Source organism: Erinaceus europaeus, chromosome 5 (genome assembly GCF_950295315.1).
Source record: "Erinaceus europaeus chromosome 5, mEriEur2.1, whole genome shotgun sequence".
Lineage (NCBI taxonomy): Eukaryota > Metazoa > Chordata > Mammalia > Eulipotyphla > Erinaceidae > Erinaceus > Erinaceus europaeus.
Genome location: NC_080166.1, coordinates 13,680,176 through 13,700,372, shown reverse-complemented (window position 1 = coordinate 13,700,372; position 20,197 = coordinate 13,680,176).

Below are 20,197 nucleotides of genomic sequence, written 5' to 3'. Positions count from 1 at the left end.
CCTAAAATGGTTTCCCATTCTCCATCCCTCTGGGAGCATGGACCCAGGGTCATTGTGGGTTGCAGAAGATGGAAGGTCTGGCTTCTGTAATTGCTTCCCCGCTGAACATGGGCATTGACTGGTCGGTCCATACTCCCAGTCTGCCTCTCTCTTTCCCTAGTAGGGTGTGTCTCTGGGGAAGCTGAGCTCTAGGACACATTGGTGGGGTCTTCAATCCAGGGAAGCCTGGCCAGCATCCTGATAGCATCTGGAACCTGGTGACTGAAGGGAGAGTTAACATACGAAGCCAAACAAATTGTTGAGCAATCATGGAACCAAAGCTTGGAATAGTGGAGAGGAAGTGTTAGGGAGGTACTCACTGCAAACTCTAGTGTACTTCTGCTTTCAGGTATATATTTTGCAGTAGTTTATAGATACGTGTGAACATATGCTCTCTCTCACAGAAACTGGTGTATATCTAGGTTATGGGACTGAGATGAAATTAGAGTATACTATGAAAGGAAAGGTCTCACCCGAGTAATGAAGCTGAAGGGTTGTCATTCCACACGTGAAGTCTCTGGACACAGTCTGAAGTGAAGCATGTTGAGGTGGCAATCATTGCATTGGTTAGGTTGTGATCGGTGGATGCAATATTATTTGATATGGATTGGGAGAGGCATACGGGAAAGTGGGCCCTATCCAAGGGTTCCAGGACTGGGGGAAGTAGGGGCTCTATAGTGGAGATGTGAGGTTCCTGCTGTCTTAGGGTTCAAAAAGACAATCGATAGTTAATGTTATCATCACATTATTTGGTAATTGGATTAACTTTGAAAAGTCCTTTTGTTATGGTTTGCTGTACAGTACCCAGTATCTTGTATATAGCTGTGCTATTGGATGCTTCTGATCTACGTGGTCTAGGCTTTTGAGAGAGTCTGCATATCAAATACACAGCCTATATATTAAAAAGATTCAGTTTGTGTTTTGAAAAACTTTGAGACACACAATTGATTTTCCCCCTAGTATTTTCTGTATCATACATAACATCACCATAATTTATGTCCTTTGACATTATTTGTATATAGCTGTGTCTTATAGAGTAATGCCAATGGTTGCTTCTGTTCTCCCTGATCTAAGCTTTTAAGAGCTTCAACATTTCAAAGAGTCAGCCTATGGTCTGTGCATACACCATTCATATATATATATATATATATATATATATATATATATATATATATATATATATGTATATATTTCATATACATATATATATATTTTTTATTTTATTTTTTTTACCAGAGCACTGCTCAACTCTGGCTTATGGCAGTGTGGGGGATTGAACCTGAGACTTGAGAGCCTCAGGCATGAGAATCTCTTTGCATAACCATTATGTTAATCCCCCACCTTCACCTTTCCCATAATTAGGAGCTACTCTCCTCCCTGATCCAGTTTTCTGGTCCTTTTTCCAGCATGACATCATCTTCCCAGACAATAACTTGGATCCACCTGCATATGAGATGTCAGGCTCAATTAAAAAAAAAACTAGTATAGTCATGGGATTTTTGAAATAGAACTAAAATAGAACAACTATCTACAAAATGGAGGCTCCCTCCAACTCTTCATATGAACTATTCAAGTCTTTAGGTTCATAATTAATCAACAATTTGTTTGGCTCTAAATGTTAAATCTTTTTTCAGCCATCAGGTTCCAGATGCTAACATGATGCCAATCGGACTTCCCTGGGCAGATGACCCCACCAATGTGTCCTGGAGCCCCGCTTCCCCAGAACTCCGGCCCATTAGGGAAAGAGAGAGACAGACTGGGAGTACAGATTGACCTGCCAGTATCCATGTTCAGCAGAGAAGCAATTACAGAAACCGGACCTTTTACCTTCTATACCCCATAATGACCCTGGGTCCATACTCCCAGAGAGATAAAGAATAGGAAAGCTATCAGGGGAGGAGATGGGATATGTAGTTCTGGTGGTTAGAATTGTGTGGAGTTGTAACCCTCTTATCCTATGGTTTTTGTAAGTGTTTCCTTTTTATAAATAAAAATTAAGAAAAAAAATGGTTTCCTTAGCTTTCTTCTACCCTACAAGTCCTAACCTCATATGTTCTAATCCTACTTTTTGGTTCCTGTTCACTAACCATTTTGTCTCAGTTTAGGTCATATCACTTCTCAAACATCAAGCTACAGATGCTACCATGACTCCATTCTGACTCCTCTGGGCAGACAATCTCACCAACGAGTCCTGGACCCTCACATCTCTAGAGTACTGGTCCACTAGGGGGTGATAGAAGCAGGCTGGGGGTATGGATCAACTTGTTAATGCCCATGTTCATCAGAGAAGCAGCTACAGAAGCCAGAACTCCTACCCTCTGCTCCCCATAAACAACCCTGATCCACACTCCCAGCAGGGGAAGAAGTGATAGGATAAAGATAAGAGGACTCGGCACTCAGCTCCATCAGCACCCAGAGAGAGAGAAGGAAAAGGAGAGGGACATATGGAGGTAGCTATGATGCCATGAGTGGCTTGGAGGGGAAGAGAGGATTGGATAAAAAAAATGGGGCGGAGGCAACTATGTATAGATGTGGACAGATAGTTGTAGAGATGATGGTTGGCCCATGTCTACAAGCTTAGGGGAACTGTGGTGGATTGCAGTGGGGAGACTGAAGATTCAGAACTCTGGTGGTGGGAATGGTGTGGATTCAAACCCCTGTTGATATGTAATTCTGTAATATAAAAATGAATTAATTGAAACAAACCTACAGGAGCAGTGGATTCGTAGTGCAGGCATCAAGCCCCAACAATTACACTGGAGACAAAAAAAACTCAACCCCACAACACAGTGGACAAAAAATTCAAGTAGATAATTCTCTATAGAAGATATACAGACTGCTAACAGACACACACAAAAAAACAGATTCCCATCATTTATCAATAGAGAAACGCATATTAACTCCTCTCAGAGAGAAAGCTTAACGTGCAGTGAAGTAAGTCTACAGGTGTCTCTCTTCCTCTCTTCTCCCCTTTCCTCTCTCAATTTCCTTCTGTCCTGTCAAATATAATAGAAAAAAAAAACAGCCACCGGGAGCAGTGGATTCATAGTTGTAACACTTCTTCTTCTAGCGTTTGCCCTTCTTCCGTAGCCAGTCAACAGGTCAGGTTGAAAGCTGTCAGGAGCTGCTTGTTGCTGGCTTTGAAAGTGACTGGGATCCATGTGGATTCAGTCAGCTAGGAAGTCAGTTTCCCCAATGAATGGGTACTCACGGGATGCACCACGAGAAGGTCGATCCAATGCATCCCAGTTCTAACACTAAGCACCATCAATAGCCAAAAACCAACAAACAAAAGAAAGAATGCTCAAATTAAAACCATTTAACATTCCACCTCACACCTGGGGAAATAACCTACACAGCAGGGACTAACATTTACTGGCAAGGTGTGAAGGATGTGGGAAACCGACTTCATTCATCCCATTGTTGGTAGGGGTGCAAATTGGTAGAATCTTGTGAAAACCAGCGTGGAGAGCCCAAATACAAATAAAAATGTCTATATGTTCTTGAATGTAGGGTTTCTTTTCTTTCTTTTTCTTTTCTTCTTTTTTGGTATTCACTTCTTAGAAATGGTAAATCTCAAGTACTGAATGACTTAAAAAAAATCCTCTGCAGGGGAGTCGGGCGGTAGCGCAGCGGGTTAAGCACAGGTGGTGCAAAGCGTTAATGGACTGGCGTAAAGATCCTGGTTCTGACCCCCGGCGGCTCCCCACCTGCAGGGAAGTCGCTTCACAGGCTGTGAAGCAGGTCTGCAGGTGTCTGTCTTTCTCTCTCCTTCTGTCTTCCCCTCCTCTCTCCATTTCCCTCTGTCCTATCCAACAACGTTGACATCAATAACAACAGCAATAATAACTACAACAATAAAACAACATGGGCAACAAAAGAGAATAAATAAATAAATATTTTTAAAAATCCCCTGCTGCACTTCTGCCTTTCAGATAGGACAGACATTGCCCCAGTCCCAAATCCTATAGTTTTGGTGAGTCCACAGCTTATTAAATTTGCTCAGATTTTCTGAGAACCCCCCCAGCCCTCGTCCATCCATTCTGGTGCCCAAACTGACTCAGTGCCATTCAGTCTGAAGAGTTTCATGTCTCATCATAGTGATTCAGATTTGAGAGTAACTTTTCCAAAATTGGACAAGAAATACTTGACTAGAAAACAGAGTATTAGTTTCATGACAGACTCTACTGAAGAAGTCATGGGTCATTTAATGAAAAACTGTTGTCTCATATGTCAGAGAAACTGCCAGCCTCATTTTCGACACCTCACCTTGGCAAGGTTCCACTTTGGATACCATAGCTGAACATTCTGACTCCTCCATCTGTCCTCAAAGCTGACTCTCAGAAATATAAATTGCTATTTCACCTTTCATTTTTTTCAAACACCGATTTGCTTACATAAATTCGTGAAGGCAATAAGCAAAAGGCACATCTTCATAAACTTGCTTTTACTCAAAGACAATGAGATAATTTAATTTTGCTAATTTTTTTCTTACCGTCTTCAGATGTCAAATCAAGAAGATGACATGCAATATATCTGCCCATGCACTCAATTATAGAGCTTCAGAGAGAGAGAGAAAAATCCACAATTATAATTAGAAATTCTCATATCCATTTCACCAAAACTAAGAGACAAGGTAGACAGGATAATTAGTAAGGACAGAGGAGACTTCAGACAACACTATCCATAGACATGATGTGGTAGGTATTTCTAGAATACTCTTCACAGCATTAGCATAAGCACTTTGAGTTAACACAGAGTATTTATCAATGTGCACATGTTATAAGTCACATAGTAAAGATGAATAAATATGTATGGATTACAACTACTGGAAGTGATTTCTATGAACTGATTTAAAGTAAATTTAAAGATACTAGCTAAAAGTTTTCTGAATAATGCCCCCACACATTTGGAAATGAATTAACATATTTCTTTGTCAATTTAAATGTAAAATTGAAAAGAAAATTAATTTGAATTTGTTGGTATGCATGAGACCCCTTCTGTTTCATTTGGTTTAAATCCCCCCTGCTTAACACTATTCTATTTACATAACCACTTCATTCTATTTACATAACCGCTGTTAACAAGTACCTCCCTCCAGGGCATTGGTTCAATCCCTACTGTTTCATGATATGTTTTTGCTCCACCCCCCCTCCTTGTCACACCCTGATCCCTTCTTTATCACACCCTGATTTTCACCAGTCACTTTTCTCTCCACCCTCTCTATGTCACATCCTGTTTCCACCCTACTTCGCAAGTATATATAAAGACAGCATTGTGAGTTTTACAGTACCTTTAGTTTAGCTCAGCTCGGCTTAGATTGCGCTGCGTCCTGCATGAATAAAGAGATACTGCCTACAGCTCAACCATGAGTCCCTGGTCATCTGTTACCCGCCCGTGAAGCCAGCCCGGCAAAAACAAACCTAACCCGTTGAAAACAACATGAATTTAGAGAAAATAAACAATTTGTAGAATATAGTTTACTGGCAAAAAGAAACCGTTTATTGGACAAAAAGAAAGATATTCAGTGGGTGACATCAGCTTCTTTTTTAAGAAACTTGGAAAATAGTAGTTAGTCAAACATAAGTAAGTGGAAATAATTTAAACTATAGAAATAATGACATTGATGAAAAATATAAATTACTTGTGAAAAACTGTGACCCCCACAGAAAATCAGTAATATTGACAAAGATCTAACATGCAGAGATTAAGGGAATAAAGATCATAAATACTAAAAGTCAAAATACAAGATTCTGATGAGAGTAAAATGAAAGCTAATAAGTAGCACAATGAAGGAGGTAATATTTGTGATGTATCCAATTATTGTTCCTAGATCATAATGGCACAGATACTTGGAAAAATAGTGATCGAAACCATGTCTTATTTAGTTGGTGTTTTTACTTCATTTCAGTGGTTTGGAGTTCTGTCTTGTATGAACTTACTGCCTCTTAAATGCTCTTTAATGATACAATTTTTGACTGATTTCCTTGAATATTCAAGCCTGATGATGTGATTCTCTTCTTAAATCCATATTCATTGTGTCAAGCTAAGAGTATCTAGGCTTCAGTTTTCTCCTTAGGATAAGGATAAATGGGGTTGTACTTTTAAAGTAGTTGACTGAAACTATCAGCTATGAACTGCTGCAGATGTATACAGGGTTTCCAAATAAATCCAGGAATAGGAAAACATTAATAAAGAGATTCTTTGGTCCATACATTTATTTGTGGATCAGCAAAAGGAAAATATCATAATCTCCCCCATAAAAACAAAGTTTTTATAGCACATATTGGGTCTTGAATGTCTTTTGCTAAAATTGTGTGTCCTTGTGAATGATATTCTCACTGTTTAGAAACCTCTATGCAAAAGGAAATGAATGTATCTCCATCCAATATCTTTGTTCTACCTACCAAGTTCTCTCATAGCTTTTAATGCTGCCAACAAAGCCTTGTACCTTTGAAAGATTGTCAGTATAGCTTATGAAGTGTACATAAATTGGTTTCTGTAGCTTTATTGAAGGAAAACTCACATATTATGAAATACATCATGTGAGTGGGTACTTGCATAACCATCACAATTCAGTTGTTAGGACTTTTCCATCATACCACAAAGATTACTTTACCTGTTTCTAGTGAAATGCCACTGTTTTTAAAAAATTCATTGTTTACACATTTCACAATGTGACTGCTACAGAAAAGCACATTTAGACATAATACATAATACAGAACAATGAGGACAGATGTACTGTGAATTCCTGCCTCATTGAGACTTTGCCCCCTGGTGGGGGCCACATATGGTTGGGAAGACAAATCCCAGACAGGTGGCATGAGCAAATCACTGTAGGAAGCATGTTCTATTCTTGAATATCATTGATTTATTTTAATGTTTTATTTATTTATTGCATAGAGACAGAAAGAAATCAAAGGGGGAGGGGGAGCAGAGAGACAAAGAGAGACCCCTATAGCACTTGCTTCACCACTCATGAAGCTTTTCTCCTGCATATGGGGACCAGGGGCTTAAACCTGGGTTCTTGTACATGATAATGTGTGCACTCAACCAGGTGCACCATTACCTGACCCCTACATTCTTGAATTTTAGATAATGACAAAAGTAGTAATTTCTTTTGAAGTAGACACTTTCAATTCTCTGTTTTATTATTTTTAATCTTTATTTATTGGATAGACACAGCCAGAAATTGAAAGAGAAAGGGTGATAGAAAGGGAGAGAGACAGAGAGATACCTGAAGCACTGTTTCACCACTCCTGAAGCTTTCCCCCTGCAAGTGGGGACCAGAGACTCGAACCTGGGTCCTTGCACACTGTAACATCTGCACTCAACCAGGTGTGCTACCACCAGGCCCCAGTTCTCTGTGTTTTTATAAAGTGGATTATCATTCTATTTCATGTATAGTGGCGGGTGTTTCATTATGGCTCTGTCTGCTTATTAGTGGCCTGGGACCAAGCTGTGTCTGAGTTTGTCAAACTCAGACACAGCTTGGTCCCAGGCCACTAATAACAACACCTACAACAATTCTCTTGGACTGGGAACTGGGAAGCAGACAGAGCCATAATGAAACACCCACCACTACCATGGGCCTGCCTTAACCAGACCTGAAGAACAGGGAAGACTGTATCCTGCCCCTCTCACAGCACCACCACCTAGAAATGATACACCCACAGCACCACCTGCAGGTGGAACAGCAGATACCATGGGAGGGAAAAAAGTTCATCAGAAGGATTTAAAAGATATGTCTGAATTTTAATTCAGGGAGCTAATTTTGAAGGAACTGTAAGACTCCAGTCATACTATACAAACACAAATTAAGAAAACCAGAGATCTCGTCACCAAAGAGTTAAGAAGTTCACAAAGTGACTTTGAAATGAAATCATGGAAATAAAGGAAACGACTGACATCACAAAAGTCTCTAAAAGGCCTTAAATGCACTCCATCATCCGGGACCCTAGTCAGGGAGTCCTTGGGTTCCCACAGACGTGATGGGACTAGACCTCTAACAGATCACCATCACTGGTCATTTCCATCAGGAACAGCATCAAAAACCCTCTAGTGGGCCTCTACAGGGCATTGCCCTCAATGTAGAATAACAGTGGTTGAAATTGCCCCACTCTCTGGAGGACACTGGGCCAACATGCTCTGCCACTTGGGAAACATTGGTCCTGAAGTGAGTGCAGCCTAGATTGTTTCCAGCCGTGACCATGGACTATGAACTCAGACTGACAGGGATGCAGAGGTCACAGGCTCCTGTGCTGAATATGAATAGACATGGGCACTAGGTCAGATCAATGGGGTTGACAGTTAATGGCATTTATATAGTTTTCCCATATTGGGGAGCTTCTCTCTGCCCCGATACAGCTTTCTAGTCCTCTCCTCAACTCTGACACCATCTTCCCAGACAATACTCCTAGACCACCTGCATGTTAGCTGTGGGGCTCAGGCAAAGATTAGTGGGCCCCTTGGAATAGACTTAGTATAGACTTCCTAGTTCCTTCCAACTTGAAGACCCCAAATTTTATCTGCTATACTAATACCTTTAGGTTCCTGATTATTTATCAAATTGTCCTACTTTATATCTTAATGCTTTTCAACTACCAAGTCACAGATGTTACCATGATTCCAACCTGACTTCTCTGGGCAGTTGACCTCACCAACGTGTCTTAGAATTTCACCTCCCCAGAGCCCTGCCCCACTAGGGGAAGACAGAAACATGCTGGGGTATGGATTCACCTGCCAACACCCATATCCAGCAGAGAAGCAATTACAGAAGCCAGAGCTCCCACCTTCTGCTACCCATAAAGATATTTGGTCCATATTCCCAGAGGCATAGAGAATAGGGGAGCTTCCAATGGAAGAACTCTGGTGGTAAGAATTGCAACGTAATTATCCCACAATCTTGTCAATCTTTATTAAATCACTAATAAAAATGATATCTAAAAAAGAGGCCTTGTGTCCAGAGTAAACCGATTTGAGGACAGAGAAGCAGTAATGTAAGATAAAAAAGATAAAACTGCCACATCCTTAGAGTGCAAAGCAGCTGAAGGAGAAGTGTTTACCAAAAAAGAGAAGCTATTTTAGGTGAAATAGCAGACTCCACCAGAAGAAAAATAACTGAAAGTCATTGGCATGCCTGAGGATGGAAATAGCAGACAAAGAGCACCAGAATAATAAGCGATCCACATTTCCCCAGAAATCCCAAGATTTCTCTGATCAGAGAGGAAAAACGTAGGTTGGCACAAAAGCCATATCAGCTGTGTGGTGTTTTCTTAATGACTGGCATCTGTCCTACCAACTCTGTTTTACCTTCTATGTTTTCCACAGTGCTACTCTAATTTCATCCAAAATATGAATAGCACTGCTCTAAGCACACATCTCTGATTTTCTTATTGCAAGTTCACATTGGTAGTGGTCATACTCTGTCCCTGAGGGTGTGAAATGATGGGGCTCATACAGCAACTGGTTTCGAGTTAGTTCAGGTCTTTGGTGTGAGCCAATGACTCCTCTGTAGGAAGCACATCAGTTCCCAACACCTAATACTGGAGATGGACCCATAGAACGCTTCTGAGTTAGCTTTCCCCTAAGCAAGTTTGAAGATTTTCTCATTACATTCAAGTGGCTGCTGTGATAAAGGCCACACAGTGATTCTCACTGGATAACTGAGTTATGAAAGAACCAAAATATGTCATATACAGGATTTCTATTTGGTAACATCAGTTACCTTAACCTGGTCAATTTTACCAGAAAAAAATGTAAAAACAAAACAAACAAAAAACCTGGAGAGAGAAGGAGGAAAAAGAAAGGACATTTAGAAGTACTAATAGGTATGACTTAGATAGTACTAGTAGGTATGACTTAGGAAGAGAAAGCAGGATCATGGGGAAAAAATGGGCAAATATATATGAATATAGATAATAGCTTATATCTGGGGCCTTGGGAGAACGATCGCAGTTTCCAATGGAGGGAATGGGGACACAGAACTCTGATATGCTCTGTTACAGAACTCAGATGCTCCTCTTATCTCATACTTATGTAAATCAATAATAAATCAATAATAAAAAATCTGCAGACAAAAATTGTGTGCTTGGTAGCCAGTCTTGTAGCAGACAGGGAAATGGATTGACATACATTTTGAAAACATTCAAGGTGGTCGGGTGCTGATGGCCTGAGTTGAGCACATGTTACTATGTGCAAGGACCTGGGTTCAAGGTCCCCAGCAGAGATGAAGTTTCCTGAGCAGTGAAGCAGTGCTGCAGGTATTTCTCTTTCTCTCCACCTTGCCACCCCCTTTCAATTTCTCTTTGTTCTATCAAATTAAGTAAATAAAGATTTAAAAAATGAAGCAACTACTCAACCATTGCTAGTGGTGGGGGCTATGGTGTACTGAGGTCTTTGCTGGGTGCGTGTGAAGCTGTACTACTGAGACAAAGCCATCCATGTCAGTCAGCATTTCCTCAACAAAGTCATCTATTGATCTACTGGGCTAGCTTCGCGGGCGGGAGACAGAGCACCAGGGACTCATGGCTGAGCTGGAAAGCAGTATCTCTTTATTCATGCGGAACACAGTGCAATCTAAGCTATCTCTAATCACAATCTTGTCCTTATATATCCTGGGGCTGCCAGTGCAGATCAGCTTATAGGCTCTCTCCAGAGCCTGTTAGAGACAGAAGTCCTGGTAAAGTGCTTCTGATGATTCTGGTGACAGAGCAGCTGTATATATACTCGCCAAGTAGGGTGGAAACAGGATGTGACATAGAGAGGGTGGAGCAAAAAGAGATTGGTGGAAATCAGGGTGTGGCAAGGAGAGGGGGCGGAGCAAAAAGAGAGCATGAACCAGCGGGATTAAACCAATGCCCTGGAGGCAGGGCGGTGCTTAGTTAACAGTGGTTTATGTAAACAGAATACAGTATTAAGCAGGGGGGATTAAACCAATGAAACAGAAGGGGTTTTAGAAGCATAATTAGAAGCATACCAACATCGATCAAAGCCAGAAATTGAGAGGCGAGGGGGAGATAGAGAGGGAGAGAGACAGAGAGACCACTGGTGAAGCTTCCCCCACCCCTTGCAGGCGGGGACTGAGGGGGACTTGAACCTGAGTCCTTGCACATTTTAACAGGTGCACTCAACCAGGTCCACCACCACCTGGACCCTCATTATTTTAAATATTGGTATGTGGAGAGGAGAGGAGTAGGGAGAGAGGGAAAGGAGAAGGAGAGGGAGAAGGGGAGGGAGAGGAGAGGGAGAGGAAAGGCAGAGGGAGAGGGAAAGGAGAAAGAAAGGGAGAGGGAGAGCCCTATGTGGTACCAAGGTGTGAACCTAGACCACAGGCACAGCAACAAACATGTCTTACAGAATAAGCTACCCCCCCAGCCTCCACAGATATGCATTTGCCTCTGTGACAGAAGTGCTTCTTGTGGACGAAAGGAGGTGTGGGAAAATCCCCTCTATTAGCCTCCATTTCGTCTTCACAGATGTGGTTAACAATAACATGACTAGAATGTTAACAACTGCCAGACTTCGTAAGACTTTTGAAGGGTGAGACTCTCTTTCCGATGCTCAATTATGCACTCAGTAACCTTTTATTCCTCAGACTCCCTGCATCCTGCTGCATTTAGCTCAGCCAGTAAGCCCCCACACTCAAACCATCAAACAACATGCATTCAATCCACTCATGAGTTTACCTGGTTTTCCTTTGTTGGGAGTTTGTTGAATCAGAGTCTCAGGTTTTATTATATTTTCTTCAATTTTTTGTAGATTTTGTTTACTCACTTTTTTTAGTGATTCTTTTGTTATTACCCCCATCTGTAGTAGCAGAGGGCTTTTTGTCATTTTGACACAGTCTTATTTATTGCTCCAAAAGTGTTACCATCTCACTCTTTGGAAACTCCAAAATATTAGTTCACCTTATGAAATGTGCATAAGAACGCACACGCTGAAATGTCAGGATCATCCCTGCTCTTCCGTATTTTTTCATTACTCTCAGTACAATTTGTTGCATATTTATTCTAATTCAGCCACAGAAACAAATTGCTGTGTGTATTTTGGCATCCTGCTTTGAATCATAAAAGATAATATAAAACCTTATCATAGTGTTTCCTGGGAACATTTTCTGAACCACATTACCATCATCTGAGCCAAATAGATAGCATTTACCTGACTTATTTATCCGACTATTGAATATAACTTCACAATATTTGAGTGGCTGTGTCTGTATGGAAAAGGAACGAGGGAACTCTTGATTGCATTGCATAGGGTTTATTTTTCAGGGCTATTTTTGCTTTTTAATGTTTGCTGAAGCCATTGACTTGCATTTCTTTTTGATGTGTATAAATGAATCTTTATAAAGGGAGGGGTAGCATGGTTCAGTCATCAGTGTTGGTAAGGTGCCTCACTCAGGACTGTAACTGAGCTCACAGGAGGAGCTTGGAAGGCTGTGGGCATCTGGTGTGCAGGTGAACAAGGATGTAAGTAAAGGGCTCATTCAGAACACAGAGCTAGGATATTGAAATGATAGGATGGAAATGAAGGGATAAGAAAAGAACTGCTCTTCCAGCATCTTCCTAACAAGAATTCCTGGAAATTAAACAGTAACCCATGAGAAGTCAACATATGTCAAGCAACAGAGATGGATGACAGAACTGAAGACGACTGCATGAAAGTCTACACATGAAAGTCTGCGGAGATAGCCACCCTTGTACTGGCCAGATTCGCTTTAAAAGCAGAGGCTCAAAACTCAGAGGAAAGTCTCAGAAGGATGTTTTCTCCTCCGGGACTGCCTGTCAGACTTTTCAGAAGTTGTATCTTCCGCCAACACAGCTGAAGATCCCAAGTGATATCTCCTAGAGACTATAGCAATCACAAAGGAAAAATTAAAATCGTCTCATTTCCAAATTCTAATGACTGCCTTCTCTTGTCTGACTACTTCACACAGATGAGAAGACTAGAGGAGGCTAGATCTGTATGCCTTATCTGATGAGTTCTAGACATAAAAGTGTCTCAAGGGAAGTGTGTAACTGAGCTCATGAGATGTAGAGTTGCTTGTTGCATAGTCATGATTTCACCCATATTTTCAACTTGCTTTTATTAGGGTAGGGTATTTTGACTAATTCTCGCCCAAGTGAAATAGCAGCAAGGAGTGATGCTGAATTTCTTAAGTCTGAGAATTTAACATCTACCGGGCTTCTCTCCTCTCTCTCAGACCCACTGTTGACAATCACAAAGTCACATGTTGAAGTGATGGCATAGCAAGAAGGGGGAAGCCTTGATGACTGGATCAGTAAAAAAACTTGCAGGGTTGTCTGATAAGATAAAAAGACTTTGTCTTCCAACTTCCCCTCTTGGTGCCTGTCACTTTTTATCATTTCCCTAGATACTCTGCACCTTGACATAGCATTCTGCTTAGTCATGGAAAACTATACTAGGGCTTCTGAGAGGGGTGACTTCCTTAAAGCCATGGGTGACATCAGTGCAGAAATGTATGAGGGTTGTTTTCAGTTTGGTACTATGTGAGTTCTTCCTAAGAATAAGTGTTTGTGGGAATTGGCGGTAGCACAGCGGGTTAAGAGCATAGGGGGCAAAGCACAAGGACCGGCGTAAGGACTCCAGTTAGAGCCCCGGCTCCCCACCTGCAGGAGAGTCGCTTCACAGGTGGTGAAGCAGGTCTGCAGGTGTCTCTCTTTATCTCCCTCTCTGTCTTCTTTCTCCATGTCTCTCTGTCCTACCTAACAAAGATGACATCAACAACAATAATAATAGAAAACAACAAGGGCAACAAAAAGGGGAAAAATATAAATAAATATTAAAAAAAAAGAATCCGTGTTTGCAGAGAATACACTGAATGCAAGAGACTGTAAATGAGTGGTTAACAAGAATCTTCTTTTAGTAAAAGAAAATACTGAGTATCTATGATTAAATACCTACTGTCCTATAAACCAGCCTTGCCCTTCAGCCAATTGTGGAAATACTTGCATTTTGGAGGAAGGTTAGCAAATACAGTCACTTGGACTGGCTAAGGGAAGCTGACAGAAAGGAAAAACTGTGAGATTCATTGTGTTCTTCAGCTTAGAGGCACTCTGCAGAAATGGTGAATCTTCGACGGACCATTGTTAATATATTTTAGGCCCTATTTGCTCGCTCTATCACTTTGTTTAATAAACTCATGGTTCCAGAGCTAAGATTATGTTATTAGGATTTTTAACATGTAGCTAGTGATTTCTATAATATAGTAGTAAAGTTTCCTTCTAGTGTTCAAGGAAAGAGTAAATTGAAGCTATAAAAAGAAATAGAAATCTGGGAGTCGAGCTGTAGGGCAGCAGGTTAAGCGCAGGTGGCGCAAAGCACAAGGACCAGCATAAGGATCCCGGTTCGAACCCCGGCTCCCCACCTGCAGGGGAGTCGCTTCACAGGCGGTGAAGCAGGTCTGCAGGTGTCTATCTTTCTCTCCTCCTCTCTGTCTTCCCCTCCTCTCTCCATTTCTCTCTGTCCTATCCAACAACGACAACAACAATAATAACTACAACAATAAAAAACAACAAGGGCAACAAAAGGGAATAAATAAATTAAATAAATATTAAAAAAAAAAAAAGAAAAAGAAATAGAAATCTTTGTGTGGGCCCAGAAAAATAGCCTATGATATAGTGTGCCTGCCTTGCCATGTGTGGACCTGGTTCAAGCCCAGCCTCTACATGGGAGCTTCCCCACATCAGTGCTGTGGTGTACCCTCCCTCTAAGTGTCTGTGTCTCCATCTGAATGTAAAAGAGGCCCAGGAAAGGTAAAACTATACCTGTGTGAGGTCCTGAAAAGGTATCTAAAGTGAGTAGGACGCAGGACTTGCACGCACAAGACTCTGGATTTGACTCCTGGTCCTGTTTAGCCAGAGTGATAAGCATTTATACGAAACACGATTGAGAACTTGTCCAGGAAAAGACTGTTTCCAAAGAAAGATAGTTGCAGCTTTACAGACTGTTTTCTGAAAACAATACCTGTTAATACATCTGAAAATAGGAATTTCAGATAAGCTGTGATTACTTCTGCCAAAATAATTTACAGGGAATGTTTGTGTCATGTAATTAGAGAAATGGTGTCATCACCCATCAGCAATGCTAAAGTAGTAATTCCATATAATTACTTTTAAATTGTATATTGTGTTTCTCAAACCATTCTCTGTCTCTATGAAGAATTTGCAATAATTCTCTTTCAAAGGTATGCTTTCATTTTTTTTTTTCAACAAAGGGTGTGTAACCCTCAGCCTGGTGGGTACTACGGTCTTCTATCTAGTTCATTCCCCATGCGTCTTTGTTGGCACTTCCACCAGCAGTCCATTATCTGGGCAGTTTGCAGCCTGTCCGTATTTGGCATTTGTTCACCTGTGTACTACCTGCTGTGTTAACATGTTGGCACCTCCCTCGATGCAGTCAGGATACACAGCCAGAGGCTCAATCAGACTGAGTTTCCTGATTGCTCCTGAGGTGCAAAACTTCTCCATCTAGATCCCTGAAAAATACCTTGCTGTCTGCTTATGGTGAATATAGCAATAGAATGGAAGCTTTCATACCCAGGTCCTCATAGACAGGTCTGCAAATTCTCCCAGAGACATCTGTTCAGAAAACAACTACTTCTGCCTAGAACAAGGAGCAGACTGACCCCAGATGCCAATACTGACACAAGTGGGAGGTCTCAAATTCAAGTCCTGAGAGCAAACACACACCTGCTATCTAAGTTCAGTTCAGGTGACTATTACAGGCATTGTCAGTAGTTATACTCATCTGCTCAGGCTGCTGTGACAGAATACCACAGAACATCTCACAGTTCTGCAGGCAGAAAGTCCTGGACCAGGGAGCCCTCGGGATTGGGTACTCATAAGAGATCTGTTCCAGATGGTTCTGTTCTCATAGGGGGTAGAGAAGTATATAAAAAAAAGATCACATCTCTCCCATCCAAGTACTAAGGAGGCCTGACCCTGCTTACCTTTCAAGATCAGCCGAGACTGGACATGTTCACGGTGTTATGGCCGTAGTGGACATCATACCTCCAAATACCATCACAGTCAGATATAGTGTTTCAAGAAACGAATTGATATGGCTGGGAGGAGCGCACCCATCTGTAATGTTAATTAAAAAGAAAATATTTCAGTCATTCATATTAGGATAGATTTAAGAAAATCTCCAAGCTGTCAACAAAATACTTTGAAAACAATATTGAAAACAGGATGAACAGTCCTTAACCAAGCAAAAATGTAAATAACTTATGATCCAGAAAAACTACTTTGAGGCATTTATCCAAAGTATAAAGCTAATTTAAAAAGACACAGGTACCATTCTGTTCAAAGCTGCACTATTTGTAGTAGCCAAGGAGTAGAAGCAGCTTACATGCCCATAAACAGATGACTGCATAAAGAAGTTATTGGAAGGGACCAGGTGCGGTATTTTTGCTTAAGTGCACATGTTGCAATGTGCAGGGACCCAGGCTCAAACTCCTGGTCCCATCTGTCAGGGGAGAGCTTCACAGATAGTGAAATATTGCTGTAGATTTCTCTCTCTCCTTTTCTGTCTCCCCCTTCCCACTTGATTTCTGTCTGCCTACCAGTAAACAATAAATAAACAAAATAAAAATTAAGTTAAACTATTGACTTCAAAAGTAGAATTGTTAGTGGAAAACAGTTGAGAGCTCAAAGTTACAGCCTGCACCTATGGACATCTGAATTTTGACAAGGGGACTGAACTTATCAAATGGAAAAAAGGAAGAGTCTCTTCAGCAAATGGTATTGGGAAAATTCAGTTGAAAAGTGCAGAAGCATGAAACTGAACCACTACATTTCACCACACACAAACATAAACACCAGATGGTTCAAGGACATGGAGGATAGACCAGAAACTATCAAATAATTAGAAGAAAATATTGATGGGGCTCTTTTCCATCTAGCTTTTATCAGCATCTTCAATTACATAAGTCCAATTGCAAGGAAGAAAAAAACAAAAGGAAAACAATAGAACTGTATCAGATTGAAAGCCTTCTGTATGACAAAAGAAACCACCACTCAAACAAAGAGACTCTTTACAAAATTTGAGATCTTTAATTGCTGTATATCAGACAAAAGGCTATCCAAAATATATAAAGAGCTCACCAAATTCAGTACAAAAAAATGACTGTACATAAGTGGGGAGAGTACATAAACAAAATATTCACCAGAGGTGCAAAGGGCCAACATTCATTTGAAAAAACAAATGCTCCAATTCATTCATTGTCAGAGAAATACAAATAAAGACAACAATAGCACTTCACCTCTGTGAGAATGACATACATCAGAAAGGATAGGAATAACATGTGATAGAAAGGTTGTGGGGATAAGGGGACTCTCTTGCTCTGCTGGTGGGAATGTAAATTGGTTCAACCCCTGTGGAAATCAGTCTGGAGAACTCTCAGGAAGCTAGAATGACCCTTCAATTCCTCTTCTGGGGATAGATCCTAAGGAACCAAACACACCCATCCAAGGAGATCCTTGTACACCTGGGTTCATAGCAGCACAATTTGTAATAGCCAAAACCTGGAAGCAACCCAGGTGTCCAACATCAGAAGAGTGGCTGAGCAAGCTGTGGTCTAGACACACAGTGGAATACCACTCAGCTATTACAAATGATGACTTAACCTTCTCCACCTCCTCTTGGGTAGAGGTTGAATAATCTTCTAAACCACCACCAAATCACCAATCAGTTTAAAACATGAATCAAAATTAAAACTAGTGAATACCTAATGCCAATGCATACTTCAGTTCAAACAAAACGCCATGAATATGTCATTTTACAAGACACCTTTATTTAGGACAATACAAGGTTTAATTCTCCTGCAAAGAATATCTTGAAGGTTTGTTTAAATAATGATTCTGAAAAATACAAGTTATTTACAAATATCAACATTTCTCCCTAATTTGAGAAGCTATCAAATAAAGCACATACTCAGATTTTCTAGACACCTGTAAATATTTCCATGGGGCCTTATGGCTTTTAGACTATGGTTATAGAACGGAAACTCTTACTTCAAGATCTGGCTACACTTATCAAATTGGCCTTCAAGAAAGGCATAACTAGCTTAGGATAAGATTGATATTCTTTCCCAACTGTGTATGTATCACTCCATACCACTAACATTTAAATTTTATAAACCACCGAACAGGTAAATTGAAAAGGGAAAGAAAGCGCTTCTCTAGAAAGTGATAAAGTAGTAATTACATTAGGGAACATAAGGATTTTCACAAGGTTTCCTGAAAAATGTCTTCTCTGAACATGTTTCTTTATCAGTTTATATCCATTAGATTTGTGTTTGCTCAAACGAAACAGAAATATATAACTCCATGGAATCACTTGCTGTCTTATTACACAGAGTGTTAAGTGTCTACACTGAAGGAAGCTAATTGCTTTCAGTTTGCTTGCTTAAACTCCTGATAATAGGACCCATGCTTTGTTTAAAACTCCCTTTCCTTTTTTTTTTTTTTTTTTTTTTGCTGAACTTCTATTTGCCCTGATGCTTCTTCAACTAAACTGCTTGAAAAAGTCGTCTTCACCACCAGCATGTAACTGTGCATTTTCAGTTCCGTGCTCAGACTATTCTGATCTGGAAACTCTCTTCCTCTCAGAGGAACCATTCTAACTAAGGGCACCCTTAGGTGGTCCTTTTCCTCTATCCACAAATACTTTATTCCTTTCTGTTCCCTGATGTGGACTTTGTTGGCAACCTTTCCAGGTAACTCCCATGATCCTTCACTTCTCCCTCCAGGTAAGTGTCAAAATTCCAGTGGTTTTGAAATCCAAAGGACTCTTCAGTCCACTTACACTCCTTTTACCTAATATTAGGAAAGTTTGCTTTCAAAGTCTAGATGAATGAGTAGACCAGTACCTCTTGATCCATCTCTCCAACTTGTGTCTTTCATTCTGCCTCTTTCGTCTCTGCAACTAGAGGTACAGTCATCAATGCAGCCACAGTGATACCACCCAACATATACACGTTGTTTTTTTTTTTCAATAGAGATCAGTTTTGGCAAAATAAATAAACAAATAACTCAACTGCAACCCTACTAAACAGCTAAAAGTCATTCTCCAGACTGAGTTTTTACATCTATTGTTTCTAAGGTAGCTTCACAGGTGGTCAGAAAGCCTTTGTTCTGTAGACCCAGGGAACTTGATTCTGTGCTCACCTTGCAGATGAAAATGACTTCAGGATCCCTCTGCTGACTGGAATAGAAGAAACTAACCAGATGGCAGCAGGTTGAAGTCCCCACACTCTTAACCTTATAGTCTGGAAGTCTGCTCAGAAGCTGGTCCTTTAGGTAGCTCCTCCAGTGAGCTTCACAGATTTTTATTCAGAGCTGCTGAACAGAAATTTTGTGCACAGATTCCACCAGTGGATAAGTGAAAGGTTCAGCAACAAAACACTCAATGGTACAAAGTGAAGAGGAACAAAGTGGGAGAGGGGGTGGAAAGCTCTGTTACGAAAAGACTGTGCAGAAATCTCGGGTACATTCTGATTATACATGCTACTGTCCTGCCCCACTCATTGGTTGTGTCAGCTAACTCTTCACCTGTGCCGGTCTCTTACTGGCCAGCTTGAAGCACCAGGTGTGAAGTGTGCCTCTTTCTGTGCTCAAGTTACTGCTTCCCACGTGCTCCTGCAATGTGCTTATGCCCCGTGACCACGTGTGTAAGCCCAGTGCAGCCAAGTGTCTGCTGTTCAGGTCTCCCTGTCCCTCTGTGCTGTCCCCACTTGCTGAGAACCAGAGTCTGGGATGTCACCTTTTCTGCATGAAGGGAAATTGATTTATTGCCACTTGAGCCCACAGAAGACAGATTACTTTTATTCAAACCAGCCCTCCACAAAGCTTCTCCAGGAGTATGAAGTGTTTGTGTGTGTGTGGGGGGGGAGGGTAAATGAGAGAGAAAAGGAATATTTAAAAAAAAAATCAATAGCATACAACTACTATTCAGGAAAACAAGAAGCAAAAAGGACCCACTGGCCAATGAGGGGAATGGAGGTCTTGGTGGAGAAGAGGTTAACACAGGCCCTTCTCCAGCTCCCTCCACTGTGGGTTCTTCTGGGGCCTCTAGAAAGAATTCAAGATGACATACAGGACCGGTATGAAGGTTCCAATTCTTTTTTTTTTTT